We start from the raw sequence: 26,876 nt of genomic DNA, 5'->3' as shown, positions 1-26,876 counted from the left end.
CATTGGGAGGCAGCAACTAGGTAATCCTCCCTATAGTTACAACAAACCCTAATATTGGAAGGGGCACAGTATCAGCACTGGCTCTGAGTCGTGAGGAATGTCAATGATGTTCTGTAGCTGTAAGCTGATGGCCCTGTCAAAGGATTCATGAAGACATTTTAGCATCTGCAGCATCCATTGATCTTAGCTGGACTTTTGGCTAAAGAACTGAGAAAATTAGGCCAAAGGACAATTTGTGAACAACATAGATATACCTACAAATGAAGGAAACAGATCTCTTGTCCAGTCTGATGACTGCTACCTTCTAAAATTCCCTTTTAGAGTGCACTCTGTCTTTACTGGTAGCAAAAGGTCTGAGGGTTTTTCTGTTGATTTTTCTTTTTTTTTTTGGGGGGGGGGGGGGGTGAGGAGAGGTGTGAAATTACGTTTTCATAGATCAATAAGTCATTTTGCTATGTATCACTCCATGTGAAGGCTCAGTACAAAAATGAAAGCAACAAAAAAAAAAATATGCTACTTAAAGATACCTTCTTAAAGTAACAAAGTTGAGAAGCTGCTGCAGTTACCAGTTGACAGATGTGTAGCTCTGAAGAAGAGCTAATTAATACAGCCAAATAGCTGGTCCTTATTATATCCAGTTGTGGTCAACACTTCTAGGAATATCTCATTTCCTTTGTCATCCTAGCTGAAGGAGGAAAATGAGCTCTGATTTAAGATCCTATTTCCCAACAGCTACTTCACAAGCTAGCTACTATACTTAATCAACAATGAGGCTATAAATACGCACACCTTGTTATTTCAATGTTTCACTTGATGAAACATAAGAGGCCACTAGTGGACAGCTAGAATAAGAATGAAGGATTACTGCAGTAGCTCCTGGATGACCTGATATAATGCAAACTTGATGACAGAGTCAAAACTGGGGGGAGGGCGATATTTCACTGTGCCACGTTTCAGTGACATAGACCACATCAGGGCCATTATCCACGATGGAAATGTAGATATGTTGGGATTTATTAGGTAAAGACAGGCTGTTTAATACGGAAACAAAAGAAATTATAGATTGAAGCAGCAGGGTCCACCGCTCTAAGTGGACTATCCCAGAAAAGAATGGCTGATAGACTTTTATGAAAGATGTGACACCACTTTTCCTCAGTCAAGTGTGACATATTCCAAACCAAAGGGACCTTTTGCACCTGAAATATTAATAAGAGTCATCTGAAAACAGAAGACAAGAGCTGGCTGCACATGAATGAAAATATTATGATAAATATGCCACCTATGGGTAAGATATATAGATAAAATGTAACTTTGGGAGTAGGTTACAAAAGTATTCACAGGTAACAATTCATTTTCTACAGGAAATGAAGATGGATTGAACCAAGTTAATGTCCAGAACATCCCTTCAATATGCTATAATATCAACATTCAGCACTGTTGCTATAGCAGAAGAGAGGGTAACAACAAAATAAAAAGAGACAAAAGATCAGTGAAAATTATTCGTCTCCTCCCACATGTGCCTTTATTACAGGATTTTGCTTCAGAATGTGGTTGCCCTTCTATATATATTCACATGAATTGAGAAGACAAGTTTTCAAGGGACAGAGCAAATAATCAGGGTCTACGAAAACAACTTGCTTGGCCTTAAATTTGTTTTAGCTAGAATGGGCTGGAATTTCTTCTATGAAAAAATGGGAACTGCTTTAAAAGCCTCACCTTTAACAGGGAAACATCATGTTCAATGAAGTGATTTTTCCCCAAATAATACATTCTTTTCTTGTGAACCTAAAGCAAGAGAGAAAAAGATTTCACAGTAGCCAGTCGCACAGGGACGTGATTCAGAGTAGAGACTGGAACACAGATCTCACCAAACACTCCCGAGTGTGCTAACCACTGAGTTACAGGCAGCTGTCTTCTGAACCATGCTGGGAAGAAAATACATTCTGAACTATTTCAAAAATTCAGGCTATTTCAAAGAACAGGCGTGCTATCATCTAGCAAGCCCTACTCTACAGTCCCAGAGATATAGCAAAAGGATCAAAGCTATTCCAAAATCCACTGTTGGCTGTGTAGCATCACATCACATATTTGCAACACTTGCATGGACATTCTCTAGAAAATCAGCAGTATCCCCTTTGGAAATGAATTCTTTTCTCTTTGTACCACAAAAGAGCACAACACATCTTAATCCTTTTTTGGTGTATGAAAATCCTTCCCTGTTGGGATTTAAAAGAGAAATTAATCCCAAAACAGTGATTCCAGTATGATTCACAACGAGCCCATAAACTCCCCAGCACTGTTTCAGGAGTAATTGACAATGCAGTTACATTATTGGTGATATAAAAAGGGCTCTACTGCACTATTTCTTCAGTGTCTTATGACTTAAGTGCAGCAGGTATTTGCTGAAGCAAATAAAACTATCCAGTAAATCCTCTGTAACATTTTGGGGTGGGGAAAAGAGATAATATTTTCAAATGGCTGCTGCTGTAGAGCTGTTTTCATGACCCACCTGGGAAAAAAAGGCCACAGCTAAACTGGGTAAGACAACTTCACTTAGTTTCCCTGCAATAAAGATGAAATCAGCACTGGGCAACAACACACTGAATTTTAAACTCAAGTGCATGGAAAGGATATTTTGAGGGACACACTTTTTTTTTTTCATGTTGATCAACAAGTCAAGCACTCCATCATCAGAGTTCATCACCGTAAATGTACAGTGATTTAAACCCCAGAATTCACAAGAAGTCATAGGAAATTTTGCTTCTTTACCACTAAATTTTTAACAGGTTTGCAGCATGGTGGAGCCTTGATGCTGAATTGCAAACATCACATTTAAAAATTCCTGCCTGTGCAGCACAGAAGCATGATGCAGAGAAGCTGGGCAGGGGCTGCTATGCAGTGATCTGGTATCTGGGCTAATACCTAGTTCATCTGCAGACTTTTGCGTCTATTAAGAATAATAAATATTTAAAAGCTCCACCACCAGCTCCAATGGGAAAGAACACAGAGATCTGATGTTCTGATTTGGCTTCTTATACAGCCAATCTTGAATAACACCATGGCGGTTGCTGCCAACTTCACTGATATTACCAGTCGTTGAATTAGCAGATAATGTTCTTTCTGATGATCATTACCAGAAGATGCGTAACACTGCATGGGTACTCCTATTGAGTGTAAGGCTAAAACACTGGCTTTAATGGATGCAGTAGCATTGTCTTCGATGAGATCAGGATATCCTTAAATAATTACTTTTTTAAATTTAGCTATGAAGAGTCCTGCAAATGTGTGTCCTACTGAACCTGCCTTTTACACATTCAATATAAAAAGCCTTCACATTTGTTGTGCTTCTTCTGGTTTTCAAAATAGAAACAAAAAAGAGTCCCTTTATCCAAGCTTGGCCATACCTAATTTAATTTTGCTTGCATCCTGCTGAGACCATACCATACCCTTGCAGACAGGATGCAGTTAACTATTAACATCTGCCAGAGTGAATCAGCAGGATCTGTACAACTTCTCACTGCAGATTTCCAAGCACTGCAAATCAAGGAAGGCAGGAGAAAAACCCCTGGTTATTTCCCTGTTTTAGACAAACAAGAAGCTGGGTCAGTTTTTCTGGAAAAAAACAGGGTAATTAGCATATGTCAGAGATTGCAAATATATATTGCTTCCTTCCAATACATCATAGGGACACTAGCAGAGCCCAGTAACAATACACATTTCAAAATTGTTAGGGTATACAGTTGCCTTTTCCTCTCAAGTACATAATTACCATTATTAATAATTTAATTAAATAAGCGTGTTATACATAAAGGAATTGATTTTTAGTTAGGAATAAACATCTCTCCTATAAACCCTCTGGAAGGTTTTGGGTTTTTTTTGTTTAGTTGGTTTGTGTGTGTGTTTTTCCAGTGGAATTTTTATAAGCACAGAACAAGAGATGACTCAGAATTTTTATGAAGAGAATCGGGATAAATATTTGCGATAAGACAGAAGGGACAAGTTTATTGCAGAGTCCCACAGTTTTATAAAAAATGCTAATGCTGGAGTTTGTGGAACTCCGGACGTTGTATTAGCAGGCAGAGGCTGGGAATACTAATCACAGAAAACTTGCAGTAAATCTGAGAGATAAACAACAGGGTCAGGGACTGAAAATTGCTGGCAGATAAGCTCTGTGCCAGAAATGTTTTAAAGATGGTAAAAAAATGTTGCAAAACTGCCATGAAATAATGGGAGAGGGCATGACTTTCTTCCCTGAGAAATCTGTTCTCATTTGGGCATGAATCACTGCATACTTGAATGTAAGACCCTCTTCTCCCAAGCTGTAAATTACCCAAGTACAGTATCACTCACTCAAAGCATGTGGATCCAACCAGCAGCAACAGCTGCCCACAAGTCCTTCACGGAAGTGCTTCCTATCCTGTTCATACAGCAAAAGGTGGCAACATGCTGAACCTACATACACCCTTAATCAGTAACATGGTGAAGCTGTTGCACATACATGAACTTTTCCCTAAGATCTACCTTTAAAAGAATATCCCCACCACATTGTTGGAAAACCACAGCAGAATACAAAGAGGCAAGAAAACAACATGAAGATTATAGTGCATCTGAGCAGTTTGAAAATAGAAATGCCATGGCCATTACACTGACAATGAAAACCATGGCAATTAAATCACTTTGGTGAACACAAAATTAATTATTACAATTTTCTGCACAGAATCACTACATTGAAAACAAATGAGAAAAGTTTAGATTTGTAATCAACAGAGAAAAAGGATATAACTGTACTTCTGTTGTTGGACAGATGAGTTATGCACTAGTACAAGATACCTGAATAAATAATTTGCATTATTTCCAAAAAAGCATGTGAAATTATCACAAATCAAGAAAAGCGTATGACTTTTCTACATCGTTTTAATGTAATGGGAAGGAAAATAAGAACTGCAAGCTTTACTCTTAGAGCCTTGGGAAAAAAAAACCAAACAATGTAAGGATTCAAGCTGAAGTTCTGAAGTCTTTACTATGAAGATGCATCATTTTTTCAAAAGACTAATAAGCTGTTACTCCAGCTGATGCCCTCACTGCTAGAAACTTGCACTTCAATCTGCAATTCCCAAGCTTCAGCTTCCAACCCTTCATTCCCAATGTATCTCCTAAATTCATCAGACTTTTTCTATGAGACAGCTTCTTGCTACATAGGCACTGTATCTACTTTTAAATGTCCTCTGCAGTGAACTGGATTTCTTTTTTCTCTCTCCTTGCAAGACAGACTATGATGAAGTGGCAGAAAAAGACCTTGTAGTTTCCTTCTGAACTCTTCCCAGCTAGGCGACATACTTGTTAAAGTATTTGGACAACACAATTGCATAGAGTATTCTGGCAGTACTTTCATTAATGCCAAAACAGTAATGGCATTGTTATATTTTCATTCAATATGTAGCCCACTAAAATTTGCTAGGACCAGCACCACCCCGTAATGGGAGCTCAGTTCAAGCTCGCAGTCACTGCACCTCCTGAGACCCTGAGCAATTGCCCTCGAGTCTGCCCAGCCACGCCAGGCACGCAAGTGCTGATCGCTGGTGGGTCTCCCCAGTCTCTGGCTGTGGTTCACATGTGATTTTGGGGAGCCCAGCTTCTCCCATGATGACCCTGGTACTTCTAAATAGCTTTTCTGTCTTTGCTTAACTCTAACTTCTCATTCTCCTAAACTTTGTCAGCAATTATTTTGTTCAACACTGGTAAAAATTACAAAACAACAAGTTTGTAGACAAAAATGTGGGCTTCCTCACCCCACCTTCATCATCTCCCACCCTCACTAAGGACAGGCATAGCCACTTCAAACTAAGCATCAGAACTTGCTCCTTGAAAAATCTTAATTATCACATTTTAATTCATTTAATATATGCTATATTGATTTCACTTGGCAGTAATTATTTTTCTAATCAGAATGTTGTTCTGCCAAAAGTCAGATGTTTTACTGGAGTCCATGACAACAGTGTTGCCTTTATCAAATAGATTTGTAATTAATTAAAACTGATATCAAAGAAATAAATGAACTGTTTATTATAAAACCATGTTGAATAGCATTCATTAGAATGAAGGGATTATGGCTTACATCAATTGCTATCATTATTTTCATGATTTGTTGAGAACTGATAAAAGGCTAACCAATTTAAAGCTACCTAGCGCAGCCGGCCAATTTATAAACATACAGGCAGAACATTAGCTTGTATTGTGTCCCCCATATCTTCTGTAACACTCCCAGAGTTGCTGAACTCGAGTGGTTTGGAGAGCTCCTCAGCCAGTTCTTTCAGCAGCACTCCTGGCTGCATTGCAAAATTGCAGTGTTCAATTTGAGCAGCGGCTGCTTACCAACAATGGTGCTCACATACACCACCACATTTCCAGGCACTTGCTCTTGCCTCTGGGTACTGACATTTAAATTTGTGCATTTGCTGACTGGGTGAAGGAATGAAAGAATAATACAACACTTATGTTCTTATGAGGGAAACAAAACACAACATATTTCAATTTTTTCCAGTGGAACTCAACTACCAAAATTCCAATCAGTAAACATTTTCTTTCCTTTCTTAAAAGCACTTGAAGAGCAGTGACTAGTTTTGAAAAGAAAAAAAAAAAAAGGCAACAAAGAAACTCGAACTCCACAGCAAATACAAGAGAAGAGAGCAACTAGTGCAGGAGGAGACAGGACAGTAACAAACAGCAGCTGTGCAGCCCCCTGGGAAATCCCCCTGATTGAATTGGCATGGCTATTGACCTCCCAGTCAGGGCTGAAGCACACGGCAAGGCAGCACATCCTCTGGGAAACAGAAGCCTCTGCTGTGCTGCCAGCCTGAAACCTTTCTGATCACTCTCTCTTAGTCCTCTACCGCAGTTATATACAGCTCCATATTTCACCCTCATGGAGGAGTGTGACACTTATCTAAAAACTTTCCAAGAATGACGACATGCACATACACACTCCTCTGGGCACGAAAAACACACTGAAGAGTAAATGCAGTAAATATGCCTCCTCTGATCTTGGTATTATGAATCCTGGCCAAGAACCGGAATTCCCATCAGCACTGATGAAAGATGCACATTTTACAGCATGAGCAGGACATGAGGTGAGGGGATGCCAAATAAATAATGATATTCCCCAGCAAAGGTCAAAGAAACCAAAAATCTAGTAAGAAACAAGCAAATAAATGACCTGAGTATCTTCACTGAATCAATAGAAACAGGCTTATAGCATGTTGTTATACAGTATGATTTTAAGGACCTTGATTGATTACCATATCTTTAGATTGTGATAGAATAGTAACGACTGAGAATGCTAACACAACTTTTAGAAGAAGGCTCCAAGGTACTCCAAACAAAAAATTGAGAGATAATGCTCCACATCTAAAGTCTAAAACTGAATCATGGTAGGCAGGCATCACAAAGTACCCACCACTGTGATCCATATGCATCTCTTTTCTAAAATTGATGTCAAAGTAATACTTACATAGAGAGAGGTATCCATAGCTTTCAGTGCGCAAACAGAAACACATAGCCTATTTTGCCAGAAGGACGTGGCTAGTCTAAGATGTTCCAGAGCCAAAACCAGCAGCATATGCAGTGCAGATATTGCATACTTTCATCTGATTGCCACCTTGAAAATGATAGGACCACACAGCTTCAATATCCAGAATATTCTCAGACCTTTATCCAGATTAAAGTAGAGTATTACATTTGCCAACCTCAAGGTAGCAAGAAAATAGCTCTCCATGTCCAAAACATTTGGACACAGTCATGGACTCTCTCAGTCAGGTGAGAGTTACTACTGATCACCCCATTTCTTCCAAGGTCCAGGAACAGAAATGTGTTCCTCATGTCCCCAAGTTTCTGAGTCACTTTCACAATCATATGGCAAATAAATGTTCTCAGATGAGGGGCCAATCCCAGTTCCTAGCAAGTAATGACTCGGACTGCTGTGGCAACACAAGAGAAAGAGAGCTTTCTTCATATCCTCACAATCACAGTCTAGTGTTTCAAAACTTCACATTGTACTCAGTCATGCACATAACAGGACATGTCACACATGCGGCTTCACCTACATGCCACGCACTATCAAAACAGTGCAGTGAGGCTCAAGCTGTGAACAAGGACACTGGAGGATAAATCTACTGAGAGATGAAGACAAAAACGTCTCCCTGCATAACCGAGAGCCTAATTCTGCCATCTGATCAGCGTTCCCCAAAAACAAACAGGCTTCACTTGCCTTCAAAAGGATCACCTAACAGGCTTTGTGTCCCAAAACAAGAGTTATTTTCTCTGCTGGAATTAGGAAAAGGGCTAAACAGCACACCACTCTTTACCCAGCTCCAGTCTCTGAGGGAATTTCGCAAGGCCACCTGCATGAGCACTCAGGGGAATCCTGAGCTTGTCACACTGGCCATGAAATCCTGAGCTAAACAAAGGTCAAACTTCTTCTGTACAGACACTGAAGTCATCTGTTCACAAGAATCAATCCTGTCACACTTTTTTTCTGTGGTTTTCCCTTGTAATGATGCTGTATTTCAACTATTACAAGGAAAAAAAATCCAACCTGTAGGCTGGACCAGAATTAGCATTGAATGGCAACCCGTCACACTGGAGATAGGTGTGCATACACTAAACTGTGCCCTTCTCCTCCCAGTCAGCCGGCACTAAGGAGAGCACGGTCCCCAGGAATGACGTCGTGTTTTACATCACACACAACCTCTGCGACCAAAACCAAGGCCAGAGTGGTTCAAGAGCTTGTGGGTGTGTTTTGGATCAGTGCCATGCCAAAGCAACAGCAGCACTGCAAGGAGGTGAGACAGAAGGTGGAAACGTAAATCTGCAGTCAAGACCAGCAGGGATAGGTGGGATTCCAGTTAGTTATTCCAACTCGTGGGTGACTGCATCTGCAAATGAAAAAGATGATGAAAAGCCTACTGAAGCTCAGTGAAGGTAACATTATAAGAGAGGAATAATAGAAAAATGGTCTTAACTGTCCCCTTTGCATTCCCCCATATTGTCCTTCCAGCTTTCAAGCTAGACAAAGGTGTTTCTTTCTCTTTAGTTCCAACACCTAAACACTGGATGAATTCACCTGCACCTATGTATGACCTATGTATGACTAGTGCCTATATTGTTAATCCAGATTGGAACATGCAATTATCAACATTACTGCTGCTTTTGAGAAGTGTGGATCTTTTGCTCACCAAATGTTCCCTTTGCATCTTCCATGCTACCTATGAATATTTAAAATACATTTCTTTCTCGCTCCTCTGCCCATATTACTTTTAAAAAACAAACAAGTGCTATAAAAACAGCTTTGAAAACTAAATTAGTTTTCATTTTATTCATCCAAGAAATACTCCTGTCAATATTGATTAATACTGAATAGTTAATTTTAAGAGCTATTGTAGAAATTACTGAGCATAAAGAAAAAAAGAAAATTTCACCTTCTCACTATGTCTGATTGCAGAGGTTATTGGTCGCTGTTCTCTCATGAGGAGGACTTCAGAAATAACCTGTAGTCACATGTATAGTTACTGACTATTCAGACAAAACCTTGAATGGATTATCTGCTGTATTAAACTAAAGTGGATATTGTCTCCAGAATACTCAGATGTTTTTTCCCTGTTGTACAGACTTTATTGTGTTAAAACCTTTGTGAAGTAATTTCATGATAATACACAAAAATAGGAGAAAACGGGCATGATTACCTACATATAAGGTAATTATCTGCAAACAGAGAGTTGGTTTGTAGCAGACTACATTTTTACTTTTAATCCATAAGCCAGATCTCATGTCCAGTATTCTACTCTCTTCTAATAAACACCATAGATTACCAAGGGTACAGTGCAGATCCAAGGACTCTGCAGAAATGCATCCAATGAAATATTGTTGGGCCAGGGAGGGAACCAGGAGGGAAGCATAAGCAAGAAAAACCCGGTATTCCTCCCAAAGCCATATGAAATTCAACACAGAATCTTTGCCATGATTTTCTTTCAGTTTCATGTACAATGGAGTGAAAAGGAATTATCCCCTTGTGTGACAAAACCATGCAAGAAAAAGTAATCTTCTATCTGTTCATACTCTATTTCCATATTTCTATATTTACTATGACAATTCATTGTGTTTTGTAAGCCTATGGCCGTATGATGAATTTTTATTGCATTTAAGCTTCATGATAAATATAGCACCTAGCAGACCTAATTATTACAGCCTGTATTCATTACCATAGGAAGCTACATTCCAAAATTTTTCAGGGTAGACAACTCCCCCAGTTCCAGGTCCTTCCTCATTAAGCCACAATTAGTATGATAAATGTGGATAGTTATTTGGTTACAGGCAATAATGGCAATGCTTGCTCATCATAAAATGGGGAAAAATAATTAAATATTACAAGAAATGGTTTAATAATTAATAATAATACCTCAACTGCCTGCAAATAAAGCAGAACTCCATCCAGGTGTTCATTACTGGCTGCAGTTCAAAGCCAACATGGCCTTAACCTCAGAATAGCTATCTGCATTAATGTAGTAGGCAGAAGGATGAAATCGTGCTTGTCCTTGACAGGAGTGCTACAAGGTGCTTGGGACTGAGGATGTACAGTCAAACTGAAGCTGGAGTTGGTAATCATTCTGGCTAAAGCAGCTGCAGCCTGAGGAGCCTGTGAGTGCATCCTCAGTGGCTCCTAATTCTTAAGTACCATCCAGGCCAGCACCTCCCCACCCACAGAGTGACCTAAACAGCACTTGAGGCTCCAATTTTTTAATACACATTGATTTAAGGAAGACTATTCTGAGATGCGTAGTCAGTGCTAGGTCAAATTTAAAAAGATTCACTTTTCTGTCAACTTAATTACAAATACAGCATTATATAATCCCATTTAATTGCACCCTTCACCTCTTTAACATCCTCAGCCTTCTGTCTCAAGGCACGTCTCCTCAGAAAACACCTCCTGCTGACTGAAACTGCCTTCCAATAATTAAGCCTGGTATCCTCTTTTCTCCCAGGGGTACACAAGACTATGTCAGTGTCATAGAAATCAAAGGCAACAGGGCTCAGCAGCACCTCAAGAGGGTCATCTAATTTGCCTCTTTGTCCCAAAGGCAGGATCAGCTTCTTCTAAATTGTTCTTGACAGAAGTTCATTTAATCTGCTCTTAAATCCTCCAGCAGCTCCACAGTCTCCCTCAGCAATCCAGTCTGTGATCAGACTCCTTTACCATTAGAAAACTTCTTCAAATGCTCAGGCTACATTTCCCTTACTACAATTTAGCCCATCACTTCTTGTACCATTCTGTTGAAGGTAAAACAGCATTGAGTCAGGGAATTTTACTTGACTTAATTTACTGCCAACCAACACAAACCTACAATCACTGATTTGGGTAGTGAGGAAAAAAAAAAGACAGAAATCACTGTGCAAAAACCTACTTAAACATCTGTCCCCCTTCCTGCTCTCAAGTACCCTTATTTTTGCCTTTTTTTAAAATCTCAGTGCACCAGAATTCCTCCAGTGAGACAATGAGCGCATAGGAAGCTGAAGTAGTGTGAATTACAACTTCTAACACTCTACAATTAATGGTTTCCTGCCATGCTGCTCCTTAGCTTCCCTTTCCCAATGTGTGTTGCCCACAAGCCACAGTCCCTCAGGGATGTCCCTGTCCCATCATGGGTCAGCCATGGCCACAATCCCTCAGGTATGTCCTTGCCCCAGCATGGGTCACCCACCACTGTGATCCCTCAGACATGTTCAAGCATTCAGGTTTGCTGACTTCTCCAAGCAAACTGGTGCCCACGTGTAGACATGACATTCCCCCTGTAGCCTCACAGCATTGAGATGCTTGCAAGCAGGCGGCCACACACTTCAAATATGAGTGTCATTGGCAATTCAGGGAGGAGGGGTTGGCAACAGCACAATGCAACATGGTCAGCTTCCCTTCAGTTTGAGGACCCTCACCTTTAGGGATCTTCAGACAGCTCCTCTGCAGCTGGTAGTCAGTACCTACAGACAGGTCCCTGCCTCACTCCACAGTGGTTTTGGTCTCTTTGTCTTTCTTTCCCTCTGTTCCCAGTGCTGCTCCTTCAGAACAAGCTAAGTGCGGTACTGGTCTCGGGCTGCACAGGCAGGATGTGACTTTTGCCCAGGTATCTCTGGAGATAGCTACATACAGCTCATCTCCATCCCTGCCAGAGCCTTGAGCTGATCAGCTGCTCAGAACTGCTCTTCTTATCAGCTCTGTTACTTTCTTGTTTCATATTTCAGTTTCATTGTGCCACTGCTGAAAGGTACTTACACATGCACTTAAGTACTTTCCTTTGCTTAATCAAAGCCTGTGTACTTGTATGCAAACACACTAATTGCTGGCAAAATTGCTCTTATGTAAGCCACTACCTGATGTTTTTCATGGAGTTGGAAATGCACAACAAAGACCTTTGTGCCCATTAAACATTTTAGGAAAAGCTTTTAACTTTAGGTGAGGAAATGTGTCATGGGGAATTTGAGTACGTTATCATCGGTATCATCAGAAGAGAAGAATAATTTATTCCTGACAGTTGTCTTTTACAGCATGTCATTAGAATGATCCCTTTATAGCACCCATTCATATACATGACATCTTAAGTCATACCCATCCATCTTCCTCAGCAGATAAAAGACTATCATCCTTCTAATATCTCATTTTTTCATTTGAAAGGCTGTGTCAAAAATCATTTCACAAGCATTAACAAGTTCAGCCTACAAATTTCCTGGAATCTTCAGGCACTTTCTAGGGCCACCTTTTCTTCCTTCCTTTCTGCCTCCATCCCGCTCCCCACCTCCTGATCTTGTAAAAAAATATATAAATGCAAGAATGCAAGACACTTCCTAAATGAAGGACTAAGGGAAACAGACCATTTTCACCAACCCAGATCCCTGATAGGCACATGATTTTGTCATCAAGAAGTTTGTCTGACCAGATGGGATATACACTTCGTCTGTTTGGTTTTCAAAAACCACGCACAGAAATAATCTCTGAGTTAGAAAAGACTAGCAGCCCATATGAGGACAACTGTCTCCCTGAGATGCTTGGAACAGGCAACAACAAACCAGTTGTGAGTTGGTGACCAGCCTAGCAGAGGCTCTTTGCTCTGGTGCTATATTAAATTCTCATCTTAGTTAATATCTGATCTCGAGTTCTCCTCAGTTCCATCTTAGATCACTACTGTTAATTTTCTGCTCATATCATATTTATCTCTCACCAGAGAGATAAATATGCACATCCCACATCTTGCTTCCCTCACTTAAAGCAGTCAGGGAAACCCAGGGTACTTCCACCCAGATTTACATCTTTATAACCTATAATCTTCCTGCAGGTGACCAGCTTGTTCCAAATTCAACTCCTTGTACATCTTTGTGGGACTGCTCAGTAAACAGATGTGCTTCCTCTCCTTTGAAAGAAAGTATTTTTTCATACATGGGTTCTTGACATGACTCTCACTGATTCATCATCTTCACATGTACAATACACCTGTCTTCTTCAAGGACCATAACTGTGAAACTTACCGTTCCATACATTGCATTTAGGTAGTTAGGGTCCAATCTAACATCATCTGAAAACAGTAGTGTGGTATTATATCAGACTTGCAGGATACATTCCCTTCATACAAAGACTATTTCATATAGTAATTGTGTTCAGTCTGCGAAAAACTCCATGTACTGACTCACAAAGTGCTTCTTTACATAGTGTAAGGCTCAGTATCCCAGCCCGATGTTAACTGTTTGCATTGCTGGTGCTGGATGTCAGCATGCTGTCACTGAAGGAACACATTATGGCTTTTAGTACAAAGATTACTTATCAACAGAAGACAAAAAAAGTAAGAGAACCCATTCAAGATCCTGTAATATAATTAGCACAGTGCAATAGATAAGAGTTTTAATTTAGAAATCACCTCCTTGATGGTGGAGGGAAACATTAACATTTTTATATTCTGCTGCAATATTAAACAACTGAAGTTTATTCCTCATGCAGCTGAAGGGATCTCTTCATAGCCGAGTAGGTATCACCCAGTCAAGACACAAAGAAGTAAGACCTGTATGTTTCAGTAAAAGCAAACCATCAGATTGGTAACTTGTTAGATGATGGATAACAAAATAAATGTTTAGTTCTCGCTACCTCATGCTCCAATAGGAAAATGGAGTGCAACCCACAATCCTCTCAGTCAGAACATACAAACAATAATATAAATATATGCAGAACTCACCTCAGTGTGACTAGTACATGGCATTGAATCTAAACTTTCAGTCATCCCAAAAGCAATGGAAATCCTCTCCTTGAATACACAGAGAAATCCTCTCCCTGTATTTTGTGTATACAGAAGTTAAATTTTCTAGTAGTCTGTCATATATATTTCTGAAGTTCATGATTCAGTGGTGAGTTGGATTTTAAGTATTTAAGATCAGGTAGAACTCCTTGGAGTTATATGGTATGGAGGAGGTTTTCTCCCTGTTTTTAATGGCTGCACATAATAGTGCCACACAGTTGGAAACATCCATTTTTCATGCTAGATACATTTAAGGGAGTGAGGCTGATAAATAAACAGAACCAGGAGGTACAGGATTCTGGATATCTGAAAGTTATCCAACACATATAATAATTATGCTTTTTTAGCAAAAAAATGCAATAAAAGATTGAGAGCTCATCCAAAGCAGAAACATTCTCTCTTGTTACTCACATCAGTAGTTGGAGCAAGAAAACCCATCTGTTTAAGCAAATATATGTCCAAGTAGTGCAAGGAGTACAATTTGCTGCTGAAGTGTCAGTCTCTCTGAAAAGGTGAAAATACAGTGCTTTGACTAATCAAAGACCCTGGACCATAATATATGTTTTACAAGAAGACCCTTCCTGATACCCTTCCTTTTTTAGCTAAATTCTACTTTGGGTAGATACGTTTTCCAGTCTGCATGCTCTCTAGTTTTAATGAGATGCTTTGAGTGGGAATCAGCTAGAGATTAAAACAGGTGTGGCAGGTATCTATGCTCCCACTGTACTCAGTGAAGTCTACAGAGGGACTCAGCTCACTGCCCCATAGACTTCTACTCTAGGGAGGCCTGAATAACTCTTGAGATGCTACCAACCAACCCTGTTGACTATATGTTGACCATGATGACCAGAGTTGAGACATCTTCCTCACATATCCATGAAGGCTTCTTAATCTGGAGCTAAATCTCACAAGGCTGAGCAAATTCTCTGGCTTCCTTTCTAAAACCTGGCAAACAATGTTGCTGACACTAAACTTTCACACTACAAAAACTCACATATTTCCAAATTTCAGTCTGAAGTGGAAAAAAAAAAAACACAAAGCCTCTTTTTTTTTAAGGTTACAGAACCGCAGAATCACAGAATGGTTGAGGTAGGAAGGGACCTCTGGAGGTTATCTTGTCCAACCCTCTCTGCTCAAGCACAGCCACCCAGAGCCATCTGTCAAGGTACTTGTCCAGACAGCTTTTGATTATGTCCAAGGATGGAGACTCAACAACCTCCCTGGGCAACCTGTGCCACTGCTTGGTCACCCTCACAGTGAAAAAGTTTTTTCCTGTGGTTCCACATGCAGACTGAAGTAGGCTACTTTTAATGGGAACTTTTAATGTCAACAAAATTCCTTTACCAAGTATGTATCAGTGAGCACAACACTGCCATTTGTGATTTAAGATTAAGAACTACAGACCAGTATTGCACTGTTACTCTTGCCCTTTGTGACCTGAAGAATAAGGCTGACTGCACTCATAAATACCCTCACATCTGTGAAGAGGTGATCTCCATAGACCTTTATAAATCTATGAAGAGAATTGAGCAAACCATGGGCAAGACCAATGTCTGTAGGAAAAAAGCAGTACTGGCTTACATAACCAGCTTCACGTGTATTTTAGTATTAGTTCTTTTAAACCTAGCAGCCAATAGATTAAGTCTGAACTTGCAAAGTCATTTAACAAAAGTAGAAAAAAAAATGCAATCTTCTGATCTTCATATTTTTTAAACAGAAAAAAATTGAAAACAAGACTAAGCTTCTTCCTCAGCTTTATGCCTATGGTAGATGAGCATAGCTATATTCACTTCATTAAGACTCATTAGATAATAGTAGTTTAAAATTTAGCCTGTGTTTTTAAGCTGTGTAGCTTTCAAATCTTATATATATAGGTTTTAGTTCTATTACATGGTAAGAAGATAGAGTACCAGTAATTTAAAAACGAAGCAAAAACAAAACCCTGACCAACAAGTAATCATTCAGAGGGTTGATAGAGTGCCTTTAATGGCCTTATAATGTCTGCTAAGGCAATTAGATATTCAAATAGCAATACCTGTTCCTGGTGCCTAAAATGCACTGCAACTACTATTCTGAGCAGCCCCAATTATTTACATTTTGATTGTTTAAGGCCTTTGATTCTTTCCAACATCACTTTAATTAGCTTGCAGAGAGAGACAGCACAAGTGACATGGCTTCCATTTGATGTACCATTTCACAAAACCCTTACAGTAATCAGTGAAAATCAAGCCAGAAAAGGATATGCTGCAATAAATGTATTCTATCACAAAGCAAATCTTGTAACTTTATACAGCAAAGGTGCTGTACACGTTGCATATTTAACCCTCTAGTAAGAGAAGGATACACCTGAAAGCATGAGACAGCCAAAACAACACCAGTGTACATCTTCGGCACTGCTTTCATGCTCTTATGTTATTACTAAGCAACTGACAATTGCCCTGTCACATACACTAAGAAAACAAGATGTTTTGCCAGCACATTTCTAATTTGATGGATTGTGACTTCTATCTCCCAGCAGGGATTCAATCCTTGCATGTCCTTTTTTATGACCACTGTCTAAGGCACTGAGCCATGGCAGTATCTCACATGAAACTCAATGTATTTGTAAATATAAACTAAATAAATAGTTAAAAATGCAAGAGAGGGTACTAGTGTCTTTTGCAGTAATTGAGGAGTGTGGTTGAGGGGTACACAACATGACCCATGATATCTATGATAACTGAACCTTATAACATTTCTACTTCACTTGTGCTTGACTCTCAGTTTTCTTTTGACATTCAGGGTTCTTTAGTGCCATGCTTGAAATTTAGCTGTTGCTTGCCAGTATATCATCTTAATATACTGTTATAAAAAGAACGGCAAAAGAGAGTCACCTTTACTTTCTGATCCTCCCTACTCTCCAGTCCCCCCTCACACACCATACAGAGGAAACAAATACATACTTAGAGCTCTTGTGACCAGAAGCTATGGGTTTCCTGGGAGAGTGAGTAACAGAAGTGGGCCAGACTATCTTCCAAACATCTCATGGACAAGTAGGTAGCAACCTTTTACATAATGTCCGCACGCCTAAAGAAGCAAATAAGTTCTGGTAAATACGTACTCACCTAATCCCCTGCTGTTCCTCAGGAGAACTTGTCAGGGTCTGCTGACTTCTGGCAAAAACTCAGGTGAGGAAAGAGCCAACATCATCTCTGCATTGGTCCCAGCGGCTAAGTATGTAAGTGGCATCAAATCACGTAAGAGAGAAACAAAGTCAGAAGTCTTGCAAAGGCAACAACTCCTGTAGTCTGTGTTGGTGCCACCACAATTCACAAGTAGAAGAGTATTATTCTAGCATCCCAGAATATTACCCACATCAAAGAATACTGCATGATAACAGCATTAGAACAGATTAATTCAGTGAGATCAAAGATTAGTAGCCTGTTTCCAACATTGGATGGTCCATGATGAATGGTCCATGATAGCTGAACAGGTAAAAAGCATTTAAGAAGCCACACAAGTGCAGAATTACTTCCCCTGTTACACTTTCCCACCTCTACCACCGGGGGATCCATGTTTTCCTGAGGTGGGCCTATGGATCTTCCTTCTATTTTTGTAACCCTTTTAAAGCTATTTAAATTTTTGGCTTCCAGAGTTTCCCATGACGAAGACTTCCAAATGAAGTTTTGAAAAGCAGTCACCAAAGGGCCAGCCAGTAATGGAAGCCAGGAAGCAAAAATCAAGGACTGGCTGAGCAAACCAGAAATAAAGTAACTTTTTTGTTTGATCTTTGCAACGTTTTTCAAAGGACAGGGTCTCTCATTTTCCCCCTCTGCTTTTTAGCCTTGAAAATGGCACTATCCATGATCTGCTCTCAGAGGATGCAAATTCTGATATCTGTCAGCCTCACTCATGGGAAGTGTTTCCATAATTGTGTCCTATCTGGATGTGCTATGGTGCTCTCTGGTCCTGCAAGTCAGGAAGCAGAAACAATGAGCTTCTCCAGGGAGAAAAGGGAGTTGGGAGCAAAGCATGGTGACAAGACCAGAAAAGACAATGGTATCGCCAGCAATAGCCCATTCTCACCATACTGTGTGAGGTGAGATCCCAGACCACCAGGCAAGTCTGTAATAAGGTGTCAGGCCTGAGGGCAAGAAATCAGTCCACAAGTCAGGGCCAGGATCTAGTGTGTGGCCAGGCACAAGCACAGCTGCAACACTACTGTGGTGCGTCCCAGGTGGGAACCAACCTCATTCCCAATCAGCAGTGGGAAGCCTCTGCAGAACCTTCTTTCAGCATTTGCTTAAAGAGCCCCAAGACAAGCCAAGGCTTCTCAAATATCTCTCTCTGACCAGAGACCTAGCCTTGGGTGCAGCGGTCCCCAGTCCTGAGAGAGTGCGGGATCATACTTCAGGCTCTGACACTGCCATCCCAGAGGCAAGGGAGGCCTTCCCCACTGTCAACGTTGCTCCATACATTGCAGTTGCTTCTGTGGAAAATGCTTTACAACCTGGGTGACTGACATGACTTCCTTGTTTTAAGTCTCTCCTCTCTGATTTGGCCCTTCAGCTGGTCTTTAAAAAAGCTATCAAGTGAATTCCAATTTAGATTATTTGAAAAACAAGATTTTAAAAGCAGTCCAAGTACAGGAAATCACTGTTGAAGGCCATAGCTGAATGAGAAATTTCATCTTTAAAATGGATTTATGTTCCATCCTCTCAAGACTCCCATTAAAAAAATGCCTCAACCCACAAGAGCTGACATCAGGTCAACAGTATAACATCTTCTTAAGCATCGCATTGATGGTACAAGTGTGTTTTCAATGACAGTTTAGCCAATGAAAAATTTCCCTGTTCATGTATTGCCATAATTCAAAACCTAAGTGAAAGTTATACAAATATCTCAACACTTCTCATCACTTACAATAGTCTTTTTGTGAGTTAAGGGCACTTAATTTCAAGACAAAATATGTGCATCAAAGGGACTGGTACAGGCAATAATGAACTCACAATGATTACTCACAGGATTAAACACTATATCCAGGAACCAGCAATTTTAACCTCAGTAACTGTTCGCTAATTGACGGATACTTAACTAATTTGCACAAATAATCACTATTCCTTAATTACTAGCACAACTTTAATACCAAAGGTGTAAAACCATGGAGACATCATTAATCTTAAAAAAAGTTGCTACAGAATATTTACTAGGTTCTCCTCCAGTACTATAAATTCATTCTGGCCGCAAATTCAGCTTGGAAGAACACTGACTATTAAAGCTATGATCATTCCAAATTTGTCTGTTGCCTTGAAAGAATTTAAGATGCAAGTTGTAAAAAAGGAGAGAGATGTAACAAGCTTTAGATCTGATATAGGGAGGTCAGCTTCATGATGGTTTTTCATTGGCAGTCTTGCATACAAATTTAAGAGGTATAGGAACAGCCTCTGGATCGGTTTTTCACTTTGATTAATGCAGGTGGTAGGGTGGTGGTGTTCACAGTGATCATTTAAGAAAGCAGCAGAAAAGCTTGTAGAGAGACAAGTGAACCATCTTGAACCTGACAGACATTGATGAGAATCACACTCGGGGCAAAATAATAGCTTGGAAAGAAGGAGACAAGACTGCAGTAGAGAGAGATATTTATGAGTTGTCAGGGCAAGGATCATTGTTGAACTATTATCTTAGGGATTAGTTCATTGAGAATGGAAAAATAAAGGAATGGAGGAGGAACTTCCAGGACATCTCTTGGAAACTTAGCAGGGAATGGATGGGGAGAGGGAAGGAGAAAGGATTCCTCTGAAGGACACACTGAAGAAGCAATCAATCACAGAGTGGAGAATACAAGCAAAGTAACACAGTCACAGGTGAAAGCAGCACAGGAGTCAAGCAGATCCTTTCTTTCCCCACAGCATCAAAGGAAACTGGCCTCCCAAGAAATCTGGAGTCAAATGCAATTTTGAGCTTAGGTGCAGTGAGGCTTTGAGACTGTTTTTAATAGAACAGATTGAGATACAGAACTTGCTTCAGTTTTAGTGCAAAAACAAAGTTTGCATGAATTGGTTCATTGTAATTCTTTTGTATGTTGCTTTCTTCCTTCTTTCTACAGCTGTGTAATGTATGATAGTAAGAAAACTCTCCCCATTATATCTATTCACTCTACAACAATAATACATACAATTAATATGAATAAGCTACAAAATAATGAACTTGTAAAATCTATGGAAGCAAGAAGTCAATTTTTTTAATTTGCTGAGGAATAGACTACAGAAGCATTTAACCAATTTCCTGTAGATTCCTTTTCTCAGCATGTCTGGAAGCACAGGTTCTTCCCTGACACCTCAAGGGAGAGAAGCTGCCGAGCATGACTCTGCCTCCACTGCTGCAGCTACGCCCACTCCTGTAATCTGTGGCAGCATCAGGGAGCAGCAGTCTCCCTCTTTTCCTCCCTGTGAATATGTTTGTATGTCCACCAGTTCCAGGACTGAGCCATCTCACACATGTTGCTGCCAGCAGCTAATCTAACCTCCATCACCCTGAAATCGGGAGGGGACACAATTAATTTCTCCTTAAGGCGTGTTCACCTTTGTTGATAGCCCCAGCTGTGGGGTCTCCTCTTAACACAATGCACTTACGAAACTGTCACTGCTGTTCTGCACCAGATATGTGTAAATGTAATTCTTATGAACTACCTTCCTTTCTAAAGATGTTAAGTTACCTGCCCCTGGTGTCTTTCACTCTGGTGTTTTGGACCCTTAATGATGCTCCCATACAGGAGCTTTGTTCATCTCCCCATAAGTGCCACTCTGGATTGATTTCCTTTCCTCAGCAAATTCCAGTCACTCCCTCTAGAATGATCTCCAAATCCTCCCGTGCTCTCTCTCTGGCAGTTGGCTGCAGTCCAGGTCCTTCTGGAAGCTGATGTCTCATTAAGGACACTTCCTTAAGTGTAGGTTTGTGACTAAGCTATGGCAAAAGGGGAAATCATTTTACTTTCTGTTTTCACCCTTTACTTAACAACATGCTGTATATATAGATTTTTGTCTCTATACCAACTCCTGAAATGTTTTAGTGCTCTTTCACATTTAGCAGTAATATAAAATAGCAGCTGCTCAGTTCAGTGCTCCAGCAGTATTTCTATTACTTCCAGTGTCTGATCTAGCTATTCTAAAGTTAGTTTGTGTATCTCAACATTGTGCCTCTGCCTGCCTTTAGACTACAGGCTTCTCAGTGTCTGCTGCACTTGTACAGTCCAGGGCCAAAGATCCTCCCTCAGACACCACAACTGTTCTGAGACCCAGTGGTAACTTCCACAATAAATCTAAATGTGGGTTTTTTCCTGTGTCACACTGACTGTGTCAGGCTTAGAAATGTTTATTATACTGTCCTAGGAGAGAAATTTAATGTGTCTAGCTACTCCTGAGTTTTTTAGGGTCACTTTCCAAATCCGGGGAAGCATATGCACAACATGGCAACTCAAACAGACGCAGCAACCAGTGCTCCAAATTTTGGCTTCACTTCATCTCATTACAAAAAGCAGCTCATGTCCTGCTGTGGAGGAGGTGCAGGATTATGCGGGAGGTCAGACTCCATCGTTCTGCTGATCCCTTCTGTCCTTTACTGTCTAAAAATAAGTTTTCAAAGCCCTTCTTAGGTCTAATGGAGGCTTCACAAGAAATTCTTAAACCGAGATCCATTGCTGGATTCATGTGAGCAGCTGAATGGACCCATTTGCAAGTCAAGGCTCTGATCCAGTAAAGATATACATTCTTATTCACTTTGCTAGAAGGTTTTTAAATTGTAAATGTTGATGCTTGATTCTGCACTTCCTGCAATTTCTTTTAAGTGACTTTCACAAAGGACAAAGTCAACTAATATTCAGTACTCAGCTTTGTACAGGAGCTGGTGGTCACAAAAGGTGCAAAGCAATATTTCAGCAAATTTCCTTGTCCTCCTGCCATTCAGTGGGGTTATTGGCTGTTGCTCTTGAACATTTGATTTCCAGCAGCAGCACAGGTGATACTACCAGTTTCTTATATCCTCAAGCTAATAATTCATCATATAATAGGAAGATGCAAAATGGTAAAAAAACATTTGGGGAAATATCTAATTCCTGAAATGACAGATGTTGGATCACATATATCTATTTTCACATTATTTTCATAGCTTCTGCTGAACATGTTTACAGCAATTTCCGCTTGAAAGAATAACCATGATTTTTTAAGACCTGTCCTGTGTTAAAACGCTTGGGCATAGCAATATCTGGTATCTAAGCAATACAATATTACATAAAATTCTTGGATTTTAACAATATTTCTGGATATGGATCAGCCAATGAACTTTGTTTCACCAACCACCTAACAGATATCTAGCTATGACTGCTTAATGAATGTTTCCCTGAAATGAAATCTGGAACATTTCAGACTATCAGACTGCGGGAAAAAATAATTATCTCTAAGAAAAATCCCATGCTGCAGGCTCAGTTCTACATAGCTGAAGTTCACTTTATTTCCACTGGCAGCGTTTTCACCTTTGAAAATCTTCTCATATAGCATTGTGGTAGTCTTTTGTGTTCACAGTGATCACTGCAGAATCTGCTAAAACGGGTTGATGGAAGTCAAAGGCCAACTGTTCCCATGTGGTCCAACTTCCGTTAAGTGCTGCATCCCTCTGGCCCTATAGGTTCTGTAGGGAGCAGTAGGCATGCAGCCTTTCCCAGGGGGAGGCTTGAAATGCTTGAAAATTATCAGTTAGGATAAAAGCCTGCACGCTTTCAAGTTCTGTCATGCAAAGACAAGTGGACTGAACTGAAACTGTTAAGCCCTCTCCCTGCTGTAGGGTGCAACATACGGAGCTACACCCTTGCAATGAAAGCTGTACAGTCTGCGCCAAGCAGCTGCCACTTGCTGGGCTCAGGTGCATTGTATTTACAGTGTCAGGTGCATGAAGCCACCAACCAGGTATCAGCTATGCATTGGATGGAAGGTGTGCAACGTGCCCTGGAGAAGACTGTGACATCTTGGGCTGCCACGTTCCCATCTTTCCTTCCAGCAGGGTGGCTTCTGGGAAGGGAAGACTGGACACTGGAGGCCTGTAGCCCACAGCTGTGCTCCACTGGCATCCCATCCAGGGAAGCAAGCCCCAGTGCTTAAGTTTACATTACAAACCTGACACAGAGAGATCCAGCCAGCCCCAGTATGAATCCAAGCTGGACCAGCACAGGCTTGCTTTGCAGTCTGTTGTACAGCCCTGAGCTCAAGCCAGTAAATCATCTTCCTCTTTCCCATCTTAACACTTTTATAGCCCCTGCTACAGACACTGCCTCATAATATTACCACAAAAAATAATATTTGTGATGATAGTGGCGTTGAATCAGCAGTGAGTGCAACTCTGGAACCAAGCCAATGAACAGTGCATCACTGACTGTGGAGAGGCAGCCACAGCTATGGCAACATAACGTCAGGGATGGTGGTTCCTATGATAAACAACATGCCGCTTCTATGCTGCTTCCACCGAAGCATTGTATAAAAGCACTACTGATCAACGGCAAGTAAATGGCATAATAGTTGCCATCCTGCTAATTTATTGGGGTTTATCAAGAAAATAGAAGCAGTGGCTGTGGAAGAACTATTAGCAAATGTGCAAATGGATTTTGCTTTATTATTGCCAAGACATCCTAATACATTGGTAATGGGACAATGGCAGACAGTCCCATGGTTTTTCCAAAATGATAAACTAGAACAGTTCAGCCAAGCCAATGGTATACTTTTCTCTTGAGTTCACAAACTGGTTTTTGACAGAAAAACACACAGACAGGGAAAGGAAGAAAAAAACCACAAGCATATACACAAAGTTGAAGCTAAGACATCCTAGCTAGCCATTGGCTTTATTTTTATGGCACAAGTTAAAAGATACCAAAAATGACCTTTTCAGTAAGCAGATACCTTTCAATTTCGTCAGTTCAACATGAGTGTGGATACTGCAGATGCTGGACTGGACTACAAAATGTCAAAACTATCAACCACAGATGAACCCTCACTGGTATATACACTTGGGTTGCTGAGTCATTTTTGCAAAAGAAACAAAACAAAGCAGCGCTTACTATTTTATCACAGAATCACATACCAGCTGAGGCAGGAAGGCAGTTCAGGAGATCATCTAGTCCAACCCCCTGCTCAGGGCAGGGTCAGTGAGAGCAGCTTGCCCAGAGCCATGCCCAATCACATTTTGAGTATCTCCAAGGATGGAGACTCCACAACCTCTCTGGGCAACCTGTGCCAGTGTTTGATCAGCCTTAGAGTAAATGTTTAAGTGGAATTTCCCGTACTTCAAATTGTGCCCATTGCCTCTTATCCTGTCACCGGGCACTGGAGTCTGGCTCTGTTGTCTATTTATGCAAATGGATAATATCCCCTTGAGTCTTCTCTTCTCCAGGCTGAACAGTCCCAGATGTCTCCACCTCTCCTCATACAACAAATGCTCCAGTCCCTTAATCTTCTTTGTGGCCCTTCACTGGACTTTCTCCAGTATGTCCATGTCTCTCTTGTGCTAGGGAGGCCAGCACTGGACCCAGCACTCCAGATGTATCACACCAGTGCTGAGTGGAGGGGAAGGATCACCTCCCTCAATCTGCTGACACTCTGTCTCCCACAGCCCAGGGTGCTGTTGGCCTTCTTTGCTGCAAGGATTCATTGCTCACTCATGCTCAACTTTGTGTTTACCAGCAGCCCAGTTGGTCTGCCCCAGCCTGTACTGGTGCAAGGCATTATTCTTCCTCAGGTGCAGGACTTAGCATTTACCTTCGATGAATTTCAGGAGATTCTTTTAGGCCCATTTCTCCAGCCTGTCAAGGTCCTCCTAAATGGCAGTACACCCATCTGTTGTATCAGCCACTCCTCTCCATATTGTATCATCTGGAAACTTGTGGAGGGTGCACTCTGTCCCATCATCCAGGTCATTAATGAAGATGTTAAACAATATTGACCCTTGGGTCATATCACTAGCTATCAGCCTCCAGCAGGACCTCATGCCACTGATAACAACCCTTCAAACCCAGCAGTTCAGCCAGTTTTTATTCCACCTCACTGTCCATTTATGTAGTCCATATTTCACCAGTTTTGTCTGTGAAGATGTTACACGAGATTGTCAAAAGCCTCACTCAAGTCAAGATAAACTATATCCACTGCTCTCCACTCATCCAACAAGCCAGTCATCTTACCTTAGATGTCTTTCAGGTCAGGCATGATCTCCCATGAATTGGTAAATCTCATAAATCCATGCTGACTACTCCCAATCACCTTGTCCTTAACATGTTTGGAAAGAGTTTCCAGGTTTATTTGTTCCATCACCTTCCCCACTATCAAGATGACAGTGACCAGGCTGAAGTTCTTGACCTTCTTTCGTGAAAATAAGCGTAGCATTTGCATTTTTCTAGCCCTCAAGAACCTCCTCTGTTTCCCATGACCTTTTCAAGACAACCAAGAGCAGCCTCACAATGACATTAGCCAGCTCCCTCAGCACTCATGGGCACAGTCCATCAAGTCGCATGTGCCAAAAGAGAATGCAAAACTTGTCGTTCCTTGATGAAAACTTGATTAAGTTCAGGAAGACATCTAGTAAGAAAAACTGTTCTTATATGGGAAACAACATGAATACCCAGCCTGGAGGAGAAACTTCATACTGCAATGCACACAGTTTTCTTATCTTCAGGATGAGATTCATCTCATCACTTTTGGTCACTACTCACCGCAACAATATCTATGTACAAAGCCACAGTATGTAGGAGAGAGAGAAAGTTTTTCCTCCTTAATGGCCAGCATTTCTAGAAGTAGGAAACTACTCAACATCCAGCTAGGAGTGTGAAGGCAGCATCAGAAAAATGGCTGGGGGACGAGAGCTTTTTCAAATATTCTGGGGCACTATGCTGAGGGTTTTCTTTTATTCCTGTACCTAATCTTTTGTCATTCTCAGATAAGACTAGCAAACTTTTACATAAGCAAACTATTCAGATGGAAGCTATGTGTAGAAGCCATTCTCTAGCCATTCTCACTGTACAGAGACTATTGCTCTTAAATGTTGACCCTTTTTTTTTTGCACATTTAAGAGACAAGCAATTTATAGAGAAAATATTTCACAAGTCTATTTAGTTCAGTTTTGCAAGTATGTTTTAGTTTAGCTTTGGGACTGAAACACTTCAAGCACTTCAAACAAGTATCACATGGCTTTCTGAAGCCTGCTACAGAAATCACAATAAAATGCCTATTGTAGAAGAAACATAACTAAACACACCAGGAAACCATGATTCACTGGGACTGGGACAATTCAATGTCTTCTGAAGACAAGCATTTACTTCTCCCTGATTCACCATTACCTAAAGTATTTCTCTAAGCAGCAGCAAAGTGTCAAAGCCAAGAAGAATTTTAACAGCTCAGCATATGAATTATAGACTTATACCAAGACACAGCTAACTGAAGCTGCTGGAAGGAAGATGGGACAGACAGGTTTGCTCGGGGATTGAATGTTATAAGCAACTCAGTAGTGCTTGCTGCCAATGTGCCTGTGCACACACACATGGGAGAG

The 26,876-nt window shown here is 40.7% G+C and overlaps 1 long non-coding RNA gene across 3 annotated transcripts in view; it reads right to left on the bottom strand.

Moving 5' to 3' along the window:
• The window catches only part of LOC141939261 (uncharacterized), a 92,334-nt gene that overhangs the window by 18,240 nt on the left and 47,218 nt on the right, over positions 1-26,876 (bottom strand). For all 3 annotated transcript variants that reach the window (XR_012627531.1, XR_012627530.1, XR_012627532.1), the window contains exons 3-4: positions 17,426-17,530; positions 14,733-14,825 (exon numbers count right to left, since the gene is read on the bottom strand). This is a non-coding gene — a long non-coding RNA (uncharacterized LOC141939261). The remainder of the gene's footprint in view (positions 1-14,732; positions 14,826-17,425; positions 17,531-26,876) is intronic.

The sequence above is a fragment of the Strix uralensis genome, chromosome 2, assembly GCF_047716275.1.
Source record: "Strix uralensis isolate ZFMK-TIS-50842 chromosome 2, bStrUra1, whole genome shotgun sequence".
NCBI classification, from domain to species: domain Eukaryota; kingdom Metazoa; phylum Chordata; class Aves; order Strigiformes; family Strigidae; genus Strix; species Strix uralensis.
Note: the sequence above shows the minus strand (reverse complement) of the source record. Positions and strands in the feature narration are given on the sequence as shown.